This window comes from Mycteria americana, chromosome 3 (assembly GCF_035582795.1).
Source record: "Mycteria americana isolate JAX WOST 10 ecotype Jacksonville Zoo and Gardens chromosome 3, USCA_MyAme_1.0, whole genome shotgun sequence".
In the NCBI taxonomy this organism is placed as follows: domain Eukaryota; kingdom Metazoa; phylum Chordata; class Aves; order Ciconiiformes; family Ciconiidae; genus Mycteria; species Mycteria americana.
The window spans coordinates 93,130,286-93,142,511 of NC_134367.1; the positions used below are offsets into that span (position 1 = coordinate 93,130,286).

General features: G+C 35.9%; 1 protein-coding gene across 1 annotated transcript in view; it reads left to right on the forward strand.

The window, feature by feature from the left end:
• TTC27 (tetratricopeptide repeat domain 27) overlaps positions 1–12,226 on the forward strand; it is a 133,558-nt gene that overhangs the window by 62,257 nt on the left and 59,075 nt on the right. The window lies entirely within an intron of this gene.

The window sequence follows — 12,226 nt, forward strand, 5'->3', positions numbered from 1 at the left end:
CCTTGCAAGGGAATGTTTCTCTAGTGCTCGTTTTCTTTGACCTTTTTCTCTGTGAAGTGTGTAATGTAGGGGACACTGGGCCGCCATTCCAGTTTTATCTGCAGAGCTACATTCACAGCTACCTGGAAAGATAATCACGTGTTTGTGTTTCTTCTACTTCTGACTAGAGATCAGATTCCAGTATACCTATGTCCGCATCAAATGACCCCCTTTAATTTCATTTTCTTAATACAGACAGTATTTGTGTGTTTCTGAGTCACAGAGTTATGGAGTGAGACAGGAAATTTTCCAAGAAAAACCGTAGAAACATCCAACTTGAGACAGCTCAGGAAATTCTTGATGTGTATTCAGAAGACATAAAGACTATAGCAGGAAGAAGAAGAAACAGATATGGACTGAGCTTTGGACATAAACATTGTTCTAACAAGTGCTTAACCATTTCCCTGTATGCTACTGAGAAGTGTACTTCGGGAGAGGGAGAGAGAGTTGTTTTGATTGGTATTCCTTCTGCGGGTGAGGAAGTGTACATGGAAGCAGAAGGAGGGAAAAAGAAAGATGCAGCCTTTTACAGAACAACATTTTTATATCTTAGTAAAAGCAGCAGATGTAGGCCTTTCATATGTTTCTTTTCACTCCCTGTCCTTCAAAAATAAAATTCACTGCAGAGGAGAGCTGGCCTAGGGATGACTTCAGGTTTCAAATGAGACAGTCATGGAGAATGGAAAGGGAAGTTGGATGTTCTCCTAACTAATGATACTTACAAGAACCAAGAAGAGGTAAGGCAGCCTCATTTTACCTGAATGTTACCTATGTTGCCTTTGCTAGAGAAAACAAGATGAACAAACAAGCTGTGAAGTCTGAGGATATTTTCTTTTGGAAAGTCGTCCTTTTTCTCCGTCAGGATTTCTAGCCATATTGTTAGCTGAGTATGCTGAGTCTGAGTATTGACTGAACAAAGGAAAAGGATGCTAGTGAATATGGAGTAATGTTACTCTATTGCTGAGAAGCAGCTGTGTTGGGTTTTTTTCAACAAAGAATGCTTTCTTTTAAGGGTAGGTAGAAGAGAGAACTGAAGAAAGATACTGAAGTGTCTTGATATTTCTAATGAGGATAGTAACACAGTATCTTTGAGCAGATAACAGATTATAGTCTTTGCAATGTTTTGGCAGCGTTGAACTTCTGAAAGTAGCAGATGCGTTTATTTTGCAAAAAATTCACTCATGATTCTGTTTTCAATAATCCTTTCTAATATCTTCAGTGAAAAGAGACAATGTGTAGTCCTCTTAATGCAAATTATTCTTGACTTTATTTGGCTGGCTTTTATAGTGCCTTCTACAGAAATATGACTAATTGTCTGTCTTTAGAGGAAATTAAGAAGAGTTGTATACAATGGCATGTTTTGTTCTTTTTAAAGACAGTTCACTTTAATAGTGGAACTACTGATTCTTATTCCCTTACATCTATTGCTAGCATACCAGCTAGCATAATACTGAAACTGGTTAAATCTGTGCACTACATTTTCTCTATTTGGTCTTTGCCTTGAGTTAAAAACTATAGCAGGATGCAAGGTACACCTTAGGTTTTTTTCACTTTGAAATCTGTGGTCTATAGAGAAAGTCTGGTTTAGACCGTATCTTTTCCACCACCCAGATGAAACAGTCATTCCAGAGCTGTCTGCAGCCCCGTGACAAACTCAAGGGAACCAAATGAGATTTGAGAATGGAAGATACAATAAAATTATTGAGAACCTGTCTAGAGGGTTCGTTGGCAATAAGCACCTCAGTTGGGCATCTAACTGATGTGCATAAGCTAGGAACCTTCTTTCATTCATAAAGTCAATGGAGAGTAAGAGGCTTTCTCGGGGAGCCCTTAAGGTTGATGCTTCTTCAAAATGGTCTTTTTAGGGAACTTTCCTGTCATGGCTACCTGTATAAAAAGACCCAGGGGGACTAACTCCCAAGCTTTCCTGCCTGATTTTTTTATTCCTTGAAGTCCTAGATACTATAGAGATGGCACAAAAGCCAGCACAATTTCCAAGCTGACCTAGCATAAATAATTGCCCAGAAGCTGTTCTTTGCAAGGTAGATATCAGAAGGAGTAAGAGTTACTGCTTAAAATCAGTGCCATGGAGGGGAAATATATTCAGTGATAAGAAGGATGGAATATGAGGATTCCTTTGGGTGGATGTTATCAAGAGCTACCCATTTGCTATAGAACACTATTTGAGTGGGGTAAAAAAAAGCTGTGGAAAATACAGTTAAAGTGGAATGACGTTAGCTGTCTTGTATACACTACTAAAATGTTTTGTAAGTCTTGTGAGAAGAAAATTTGTTCCAGTCTTCCCTTCTAACTTTTGAATTGATTAAGACAGCTACTGAGTTATATTGTATTTAACATACCTTCAAATGTGATAAATTCCAGAGAGAGTCAGTCACTTGCAAACTGAGATTAAATGAGATACTTAAGAACTTTAAATTGCATTTAGGTAAGTGCAAAGTAATTGCTGCTATATTGAGTCTAGCATTCATTTCTAAATCAGTCTAGTATAGTCTAAATAATCAACTGTTTAACTAAGAGGTTTTTAACATCTTTGCATACATTTTGCTTTATAAAGTGTGGACAGACAAAAAGGAAACTTGTAACAACTCTTCATATCTGCAGATGGGGAAAAAAGGAACTGTCCATTGTGTGTGTACGTGTACATATATTTAATTTTAAAATTATCAGAATTAGTGTTTTATTTCAAATGCATTCAATTAGCCAAGACTGTGAAATTATATATGTGAAAGAATCTCATTTAAACACATTGAAGTATACAAAAATGCAAAAAAATCATATAGTGTCATCTTGTTTTAGCAGTCAAATTCAACAAAAGGTACTCTGTATTTACAATGATGTAATGTTACAACTTGAGTGCTGAGGCTACCAGACAAGACTAGACAAAGCGAATTTTAAAAATACCATTCTAATTAAACTAGTCCCTTGGTGCGGATCACTGATGGTGTTTTGGCCTTGCTCTTGACTTTTTAACACTGAGAGGTATTTCTAATGGCTGCGGCTAAGAGCTTTAAGCCCAGCTCTGCTCATGATCAGCTAACACCTGTTGCAGTGAAAAGCTATTTTAGTTGTACAGTCCCAGGATTAGTTTTATAGACCAAAATAAACCCTTGTCACACAGTTGAGTGAATAGCTTTAGACTTTGGAAAAAATATGCTGAATGTGTGGTCTAAACCTACTGAAATATATATGGAATATTAAAGCAGTAGTGGAAAATGGGACTGTGCACATGCTGATGTCTCAGCCAGTGCAGGAAAGTAAATCTTCTCCTCTGTCATTTTAATACTTTCAGGATTTCTGCCTGTCTCTCTGGTTTACCTAACTGACAGTCAGACACAATTTGTTTAAAAAGAAGGTAGCATTTAAATCATGATAATTGGAAGAGACCTTAAAAAAAAAAAATCACAAGTGATCATATGATTGACTCTGTAACATGCTGTCTTGATGTAATAACTCATTAAAATCAATGAAAGACCTAATAAAGGAAAATATGGAACTTCTGCTAATGCATGTCATACAGGCTCAAGCATTGCATAATTTTTTGTTTTCTTGTTACAGTGCAAAGGTCTTGGCTTAATACTCTAAAGGTGCCATGTAGAATTTATATTAGATACTGTTAGGCAAGAAAATATTTAAGACCTAACCAAGTAATAACACATTTTCCCCATGCAACACTGAAAAAGAAACACTAACACAGGACTTGGAATAATGCCTGAACTATAATTAATTTTAAGTGTATAATCCAAGTTGTGCTGTTTGCAAAGAAAATGTAAATTATCCTTGTCTTGATAGTTTTGCCCTGTTTGACCAATTAGTAGTCTGTAACTCCAAAGAGTGTGTATATTGTTGGTTTTTTAAAAAAAAAAAATTATAGTTGTCAAAGCAATATGGAAAAAGATGTGGTCAGTTGCTAGCTAAAATTACTGTATCTTTAATAGGAAAAAAACAGAAATTTTGAAAACAGTTGCTTTTGTGTTGATGTATATACACTTTTAATTTGCAGGCTAAGTTGGTAATATTTTGATTTTCCAGTCCAAATCACCCTTAGAGTGATTTTAAGTGTAGAATAGATTTCAGTGTTTAGTGAAAGTGTGACATTAAACAGATGCATCAAGACATATACAGCACAGGTTTTAGTAATTGTTAAAACATATCAGCAGGACCTTTGATGTTTGTTTGATGTCTGAGCAATTCTTTTGACCTTGAGGAGGAGAGATGTATGTGGAGTAGAATACACGCTAATGCGAGTATTCCCTCTGTTTAGATCTTAAAACAAACAAAGAAAGAGCAATCTACTACATCTGTTAGCTAGTCCATGCTAGGAACTAGATTTACTGGATAAATTACAGACTACCTTTTCTTCTCTGCCTTTCTACCTGCTAACCACTAAATATATCCAACCACCGTCTAAAGATTCATGGAAGCCTTGCATTCTCAAGGTATGAAAATACTATTTTCCTTGTTTGTGTCCATTACCTTGTTCGTGTTGCTCTCTAAGGACATAATTATGCCAAATAGGATTAGTATTTGTCAAATTGTAACAAGAATCATCTGGAGTGAAACCCTAATGTAATTTTTGTCTTGTTGGGCCTTAGAAAATACAAAGGTGTTCATAGCTAATAAAATGTGACTGGAGAATATACAGCCTTACATCTTATAATTGCTTGTGCCTAAAGCAATCCTAATGTTTCTAGAGATTAACAGTTTATTTACCTGAAGGTTTGCTGTCTTGAACAGATGCCCAAAATTTGTTTTTTTCAGTTTAGTAGGTCTTATCCACCTATTGACGCGCGCAATCAAATATTTCTTGTCGATAATACTTAGGAAGGTGAGAAATTTATAGGTGCTCGAATTACCACCCTGATTAGTGTAAATTCCAAAATTATTATTTGGGAATGTTGTCTGCAGTGAGCGGTTATAGATGACAGAAGCTGCAATGAGAAGATGGTTTGAAATCATTTGCTTTGGTATCCTGTTTGTTTGTTCCCAAGTTAACCACTGTTGTTTGTTCAGAACTATTATGTAGTCATGATGTTTTATATAAATTGAGGATTGTAGTGCAGAATCTGTTAGAATAACTTCTCATGTACAAGCAGTGAAGTCAGGCTTGAATTTGGTGTATTGTGTTTTGTTGCCACCTTTTCCAATTCACTGTCCAAGAGGAATTTTTATTTTTTGTGTCAGGTTATGTTTGAATTTGAGCCTAAAGTCATGTCGTCATGCATTAAGGTGATACTCTCAGAGAACTGGAGTATCATAGGAATGGGAGTCATTTCCATTTGAACTTCAGATTATTCAATTTCAATAAACTGATGGTTTATGAAGAGACCAGAGGAGCTCCCCTGTTAGTATGAAAAAAAACATAACCTCTCCAAAATTATAGTGTTTAGTGTTTGTCTGGGGTGAATTAGATGGGGATTTACAGATACACATTTTAGTTTAAGGGTTCAATTTTAACACAGTGATATAGTAATACATATAGAGATTTACATACAGTAATTATATATCATTATATATAACAATATGAGTGATATGTAATGATAGAGAGGTTTTGTGTATAACACCATGATGGGAAATAAAAAGAGGAAAAATCTTGGGGTAGTCCTGAACTGAGGACAACGGTGGATCAAAGACAAAAACCTGTTTATTCCAATTGTTATTCAACGTTCTGTAATTCTAAGTGCATTTTTAAGTTTATTGGCAATTTCATCTCTGAGAATACAGAGCATGTGTGCTATGATAATTATGAAATACAAACTTTTAAATATAGATAAAAGGAGATAGCAGTTCCTTTAGGTGGTTGCTGAGTAACTTTTTTGCATTGAAATATTTATATTCACCAGAAGAACAGCATTCTGTGCTTAAAAACAATCCTTTGACATACATATTTAAATCTGCTTAAACATCAAATACTTCTTCTTGTCTAGTTGAATAGGTAGCTTACCTTTTGCCTACTTAGAAAACAGTAATCTTAGTTGTGTATTTGTTATATTGTGAGGTTTTGTGTATGTGCATAGTTATTGTGGTTTCCTCTTAATTTCTGGTCACTGAAGGATTAGTAAACTATTTGGTGTTGTGATAAGAATAAAAACACTACCAGGAGAAATTTGAGATCTGTGAAACCTCAGTGTTACGTGTTTGCTGGTGATGATATATAATCAGATCTTCTTTTGATTCTTATTTATTTTTAAATCTTTGGGATGGGCATGTACAGCAGGATGGGTATGTATGCTGGATTTGAACAGAGAAGCTACTTGCTCTGTTTCAGCAAACAGGAAATATTTATGTGTTCATACACCAAGCAGAGAAGCAAGAAGTGGTCATGTTGACTGGGCTGTTTTGTTGCCAAGCCATGGCTCTACTGCTTAATTGTAACTAGAAATTTAATATTTTTCTTATCCTCTTGATATTTATGCTTTTCAATACAACATAAAAAATGCACTGGTATTGGAAACCACTTAGTCACAAATGTACTTTATTTTACCGTATAGAGTTCTAACAGACTTACTGTTTAAAGTTACAAATCCCATTTCAGCCAGAAGCTGCCAGTACTACTGGAAATCATCTGCGTTCAAGCTCAATCAATAGAGGAGTTGATATTTTAAGGACATTTCTCAAAACTTGTATTCTTTTTGCTTCTCTCTGGACCTTGGCTTGCCTCAGTCTTTCTTAGGCAATTAGAAATAGTTTTGTAAAGTTCACCTAACTACTTCCCAGGGCAGTTTCCTGTGCATACTTTTTTCAGAATTGCAAGGAGTATCTTTTATAAAATACTATTCTGTTGAAAATAGGTAGATTTAATTTAAAGAAACTTTTCCACAATAATGTGGCATCTTTCAGGTTTTTCCATAAGTCAATTATTTTTAATTCTATTTCATTTTCTTTTTTGTCACCAGTTCAGTGCTAGGAGAAGCTTAAAAAAAATTCAAATTAAACAAGTGTCATTTGAACATGACTTTTTTAAAATAAAAACTTGCTTTAGTTACACAGAAATTTAAGCATCAGATTATTTGGATGAGACTGTGGAAAACAAAATCAAATTCTCCCTAATCTCATACTAATTTTATTCTCTTGTTTCTTAGGGTTAAATTCCACAGAACTTTTTATGTCAAAGAATCCTTTGCTGTATACTTAAAAACAAATTAAGTACTTATAAGGTAGCTTTCAGTGATAGAGTCCTTCAGCAGAGATTAACAGATATGTCTGCAAAGCAAATGCAAGAACCAAGAATTTTGCCTGTTCATGCCTCAGTCATATGCCTCCAACTAGTTTTTTTAGTGTACTCACCTGATTGCTGTGCACAATATAGGATGTTGAAAAGAAGCCGCAGCATTTTCTCATCTTACAGAGAAGCATAGAATGAGTTACAAGGTTGTCATTTTGCCTTTGGTTATATTGAAGAAGTAAGGTTTTCATGTTAATTATCTGAATGAATTCATGCAAATCATCATATAATGATATACCTAGTTATATGAAGCAATACTAATGATAAATAGACATGAATTAATCCACAAAAGTAATTTGGAAGTCTTAATTATGTGTGGCTTTTTGGAAAAGCAGACAACAAAGTTGCTGAAGTATGCTAACTGAAATTGGTAATGAAAAGAAACTAGAAAGGGGTTTGGGGGGCTTTGGGTTTTTTTTTGTTTGGGGTTTTTTTCATTTTTTCTAAATCCCAGTGTTTTCTGTTTGTTTGTTTGTTTGTAACTTAAAATATATTAGCAAATACCTGAGTGAATCTAAACAAAAGGTCATTTCTCTGGAGGGGGTGACAGAGGAACAGAGCAATCCTCAGGGTGCCTCATGCCTATGCCTTAAAGTAAGTCATTTCACCACATCCTGGCAATTTGGCCAATAAGCAGAATATTTTTGGTTCAGTGATGGACTGATGTGCAAACTCTTGGGAATTCCCCAAGTGGTTGCAATTAAAAGTGCTCAGAGTTTGAAAGTCCACTTTCAAATGATAGCTCCATCATAGCAATCACAGTAGTTTGCTAGGCTACTGATGGTTTATCAGTGATCAAGGTACAAGAATAAAAGAATGGGCTTACTTAAAGCATAGATTTATAATAAGGAAAAGTCAGAAAATATTCAAATTATTTAGAACTGCAGTTAACAAGGATCATCTTTACCTGTTCCAGCTTGTCTAGCATGTCTAGTAAGCTCATGTGAGCTCTTCCTGACTTTGCTATCAGAAAGAATTCCTAAAGGAAGTCCTACTTTTTTAAATAGCAGATGGAGTAATGCAGAAGAGTTGCTCTGAACAACCTATACCTTTTATAAGTCATGGCTGACTGATACAGTCTTTTTCATCTGCCCTTCAGAGGACTTTGTTTTGGTTTGGGTTGTCAGTTGGGCATCTTACAGTATTGTGTAACGCTCCTCTGTGTGTCCCAGCTTTCCCAGGGTTCTTTGGTTAACTTTTCTGTTTTATCTTGAATATATTACACTCTTGGTTTTAAGCTGCAGGCTGATTTCTCTGTGTGTAGTTTCCTTACAACCAAACATTGTAACTTCATAAATAATATACAGATACATTTGTATGTATGTGTGCATATGAAATACCAATGGCACAAGCTTCCTTGAAGGTTCTTGCTAGCTTGTTCTGAATTTTGTATAGACATTGCAAATTAGGCAACCATTCTTTCTCTGTTTCTCTAATAGAAAGTTATCAGAGTGATCAGGAAGTGCATATCACCTAGGTTAAATTCTGAATAGTGTTGAGGCTGAATAATTCATTAATGGTACCTGAGAGTCAGCCTGGGTTTGGCAGAACTCATGTGACTGGGTTTGATCTGGGTGTCATTAGTAACGTGCACCTATCTTACAATTCAGGGATTACTTGGCATTTCGTTCTTACATAGTATTGGGGATATTATAAAGGTATTGTACAATAACAGACTACTTACTACTTTGTTATTAAGACTTTGAGGATCATGTTGTTCATTCCAATATCATATAAGGATGATATATTGAATGAAATATTCTGGTTTGTGTAATATTTTGGTAATCTCCTTTCTACACTTTGAAATGATGGGAGAGGATGATATAAAGGGTTGTCGTGGTTTTAGCCTCAGTCGGCAGCCAAGCACCACACAGCCGCTTGCTCACCCTCCCTCCTGGTGGGATGGGGGAGAGAATCTGAAGAGCAAAAGTAAGAAGACTCGTGGGTTGAGATAAGAACAGTTTAATAATTGACAGAAAATATAATAATAACAACAACAATAATAAAAATTGTAATGAAAAGGAAAACAATGAGAGAGAGAGAGAGAGAGAGGAACAAAACACAAGGAAAAAAAACAAGTGATGCAACTGCTCACCACCTGCCAACTGACACCCAGCCCATCCCCAAGCAGTGATCCACAGCCAACTCCCCCCAGTTTATATACTGAGCATGACCTCATATGGTGTGGAATAGCCCTTTGGCCAGTTTGGCTGTGCTCCCTCCCGGCTTCTTGTGCACCCAGCAGAGCATGGGAAGCTGAAAAGTCCTTGACTAGTGTAAGCATTACTTAGCAACAACTGAAACATCAGTGTGTTATCAATATTGTTCTCATCCTAAATCCAAAACACAGCACTGTATTAGCCACTAGGAAGAAAATTAACTCTATCCCAGCCAAAACCAGGACAAGGGTTCTTGTTTGTAGGAAAAATTGTGGAGAAGAATTGGAGAAAGGAGTTTTCCCATGTGTAAACATTCCATTCAGTGCAGAAAATGTTGCATAACTTTATTTTCTTTCCTTTCTTGTCACCTCATCTAATTTTATTGTTTTTCTTTTTCTTAATTTTATTGTTCTTTCCCTGAAGTAAGAACAAGGATGACTTGTGAAGATTCTCAATAATGTTTTTGGTTTAGAATTATTTTGTTAATTTTCGTAGCTGCCTTTGGTACAGTACAATAAACTTTCAGATATGTTGACAAAACTTGCATAATCTTGATTTAGTTTTTCCTTTTTCCAGATGTTTTATTTTAACCTGTAGTGTCATTAATAGAGTCTAGATTTAGCTTCAGGTGGAAATGTAAAGCTTTGGGACTTAGAAGAAAATATTATCTAGAATATGTGGAGATTTTGGGTAGAAGACTAAAGCTTGCCTAATAGTTATGGATACATATTCTGAAATTATTCTTTACAGCCCTTGAGTATAAACATTTGTGCCCTTCATACATGTATTATTTTGTATCTGTGGTGCTTTAAACATTACAATTAGGCAATAAAAAGGTTAGCATTAGACCTGTGCTCAGTCTGGCCAGGACTGAGCTCAGTACAAGTATAAAATTACATGTTTCTTAACTGAAAAATAGGCCTGCTTTTCATTGTCCTATGTAGTTGCAGTGCTTTTTTTGTATCAATAAAACTGTTAGAGAATTTAAATTGTTCTTCTGTAATTGTACAGCAGGTATACCTTACATTTTGTTTAATGAATAGCTTTAAAAAGCAGGATTGTTATTCAAGATAAGACTGTCATTGCTCCTGCAGAGGAGTGAAACATAATTATCTCTGCCTCTCTTCCACCCTGTTTCTCTTCACTTCTCCTTCCTCCCTATATGACTTTATACACACCTCATACAGCATGATTGCTTAAATCACTGCCTAGACAGTGGTGTAGGAGGTATACATAGTGGCAGAGGAGAGGCTTTCCTGAGCTGCCGGTTCTCTTAAATTCAGAAACCAAGGTCCTCTGTTAGGAATGCCTTGCTTGTGTCCTGCAGTGGAGGGTTTGTCTCAAGACCAAACAAAAATAGGTAGTAGACTGAACTTCCCATGATGAGACAGGAGAGAGATGAGCTCTCAGAACTAGGTTTGGGACCAGTGAACAGATTTACTGATCGTAATTAATTTGTAAAAGGGCACTTGAAAGTACACAGAACATAGAACGTTGCAATTGTGTTCCCCTAATATTTTCAGATCCTCAGCACGTAGGTGCTATAGAAGTATAGACAGTATAGAAGCTTTTGTAATACTGAGTAGAAGTCATGAAAGAATCAGTGCAGAGATTGTTGGTCACGAGAGGGAGGATCAGCTGATGTTGAAGTGTTTGGTGGCTGAACAGTTCATACTGCTTTCATTTATGCTTTAATTTGCTGTCGCCTCTCTTCCCATTGTAGTTTTGGAGAGAATTTGTTTTCGCTTGTTTCTTTCTGCTTCCTTTCCTGTGAAAACACTAGGGAAAAGAAAAACAGATAAATTACAATATGACAGAAATTTGTCAGGCGTTTCACACAAACCACCAGCAAAGTATACTTTTTAATGCTTTGGGAGATCTTTGAGAGGAAAGAATAAAACCAGTGGCGCTTTTTCTCCAGTCTACAATATCTATAGACAAATTTATTTTCTCAGAGAAGCTGGATCATATTTGTAGTGTCAATAAATTAGCAAGGAAGTTTTCCTGCTGTCTCCCCTTTCAAAGTGAATATCTAACAGAAAAATTATATACTATGTCTGAAACTATACTGGAAAGAATCCAGGCAGTCTGTACGTTATTAAGGGATAGCAAAGTTGTACTGGCTACATATCTCCTATTGGTCTTTCCTAAAAATCAGTGGTTGGAGACTGGCACCAAGTTCCTGGCATCAGGGCAGGGCGTTCCAAGTGATAGCGTACCATGTCTTTAGGAAAGCTTTTTACCTAGATTATTCCATATTCCCTGTACATTTACTACACATCAAAAATTCTTGCTGTTATTCTCAAGTCATGGCAAATTCTAAATTAATTAATATTCTTCAGATTCTTAGCAATTTCAGCCTATTTAATGTGGAGGTGCTGTTAATGCAGGCACTGGAGCACCTTGCATATGAGGAGAGGCCAAGAGAGAACTGGTTTTGTTCAGCCTTAAGAAGTAGCATCCCTGCTGCTGTCTACAACTATCCAGTATGCAGGTGTGGAGAAGGCTGAGCCAGACTGCTCAGTGTCAAATTATTTATTTTCCTTTCATTCTGAGTAGCCATTTTAATTTGTGCAGTTTGGTGCATGCACTATACGGGTACATGTACACGCAGTGCTGCGGTAGCTGAGGAGAAAATAATTTTGATGGCCGCCTTTTATATTGCAAATAGATTAAGGTAATCTGTACAGGCTTCAGTTCATCAAATAAATACTACAATCATGTTTTTGATTTTTGGAATAGGAAACAGCATTCATGCTTCAGAACAATGTTAAAAACTTTACTG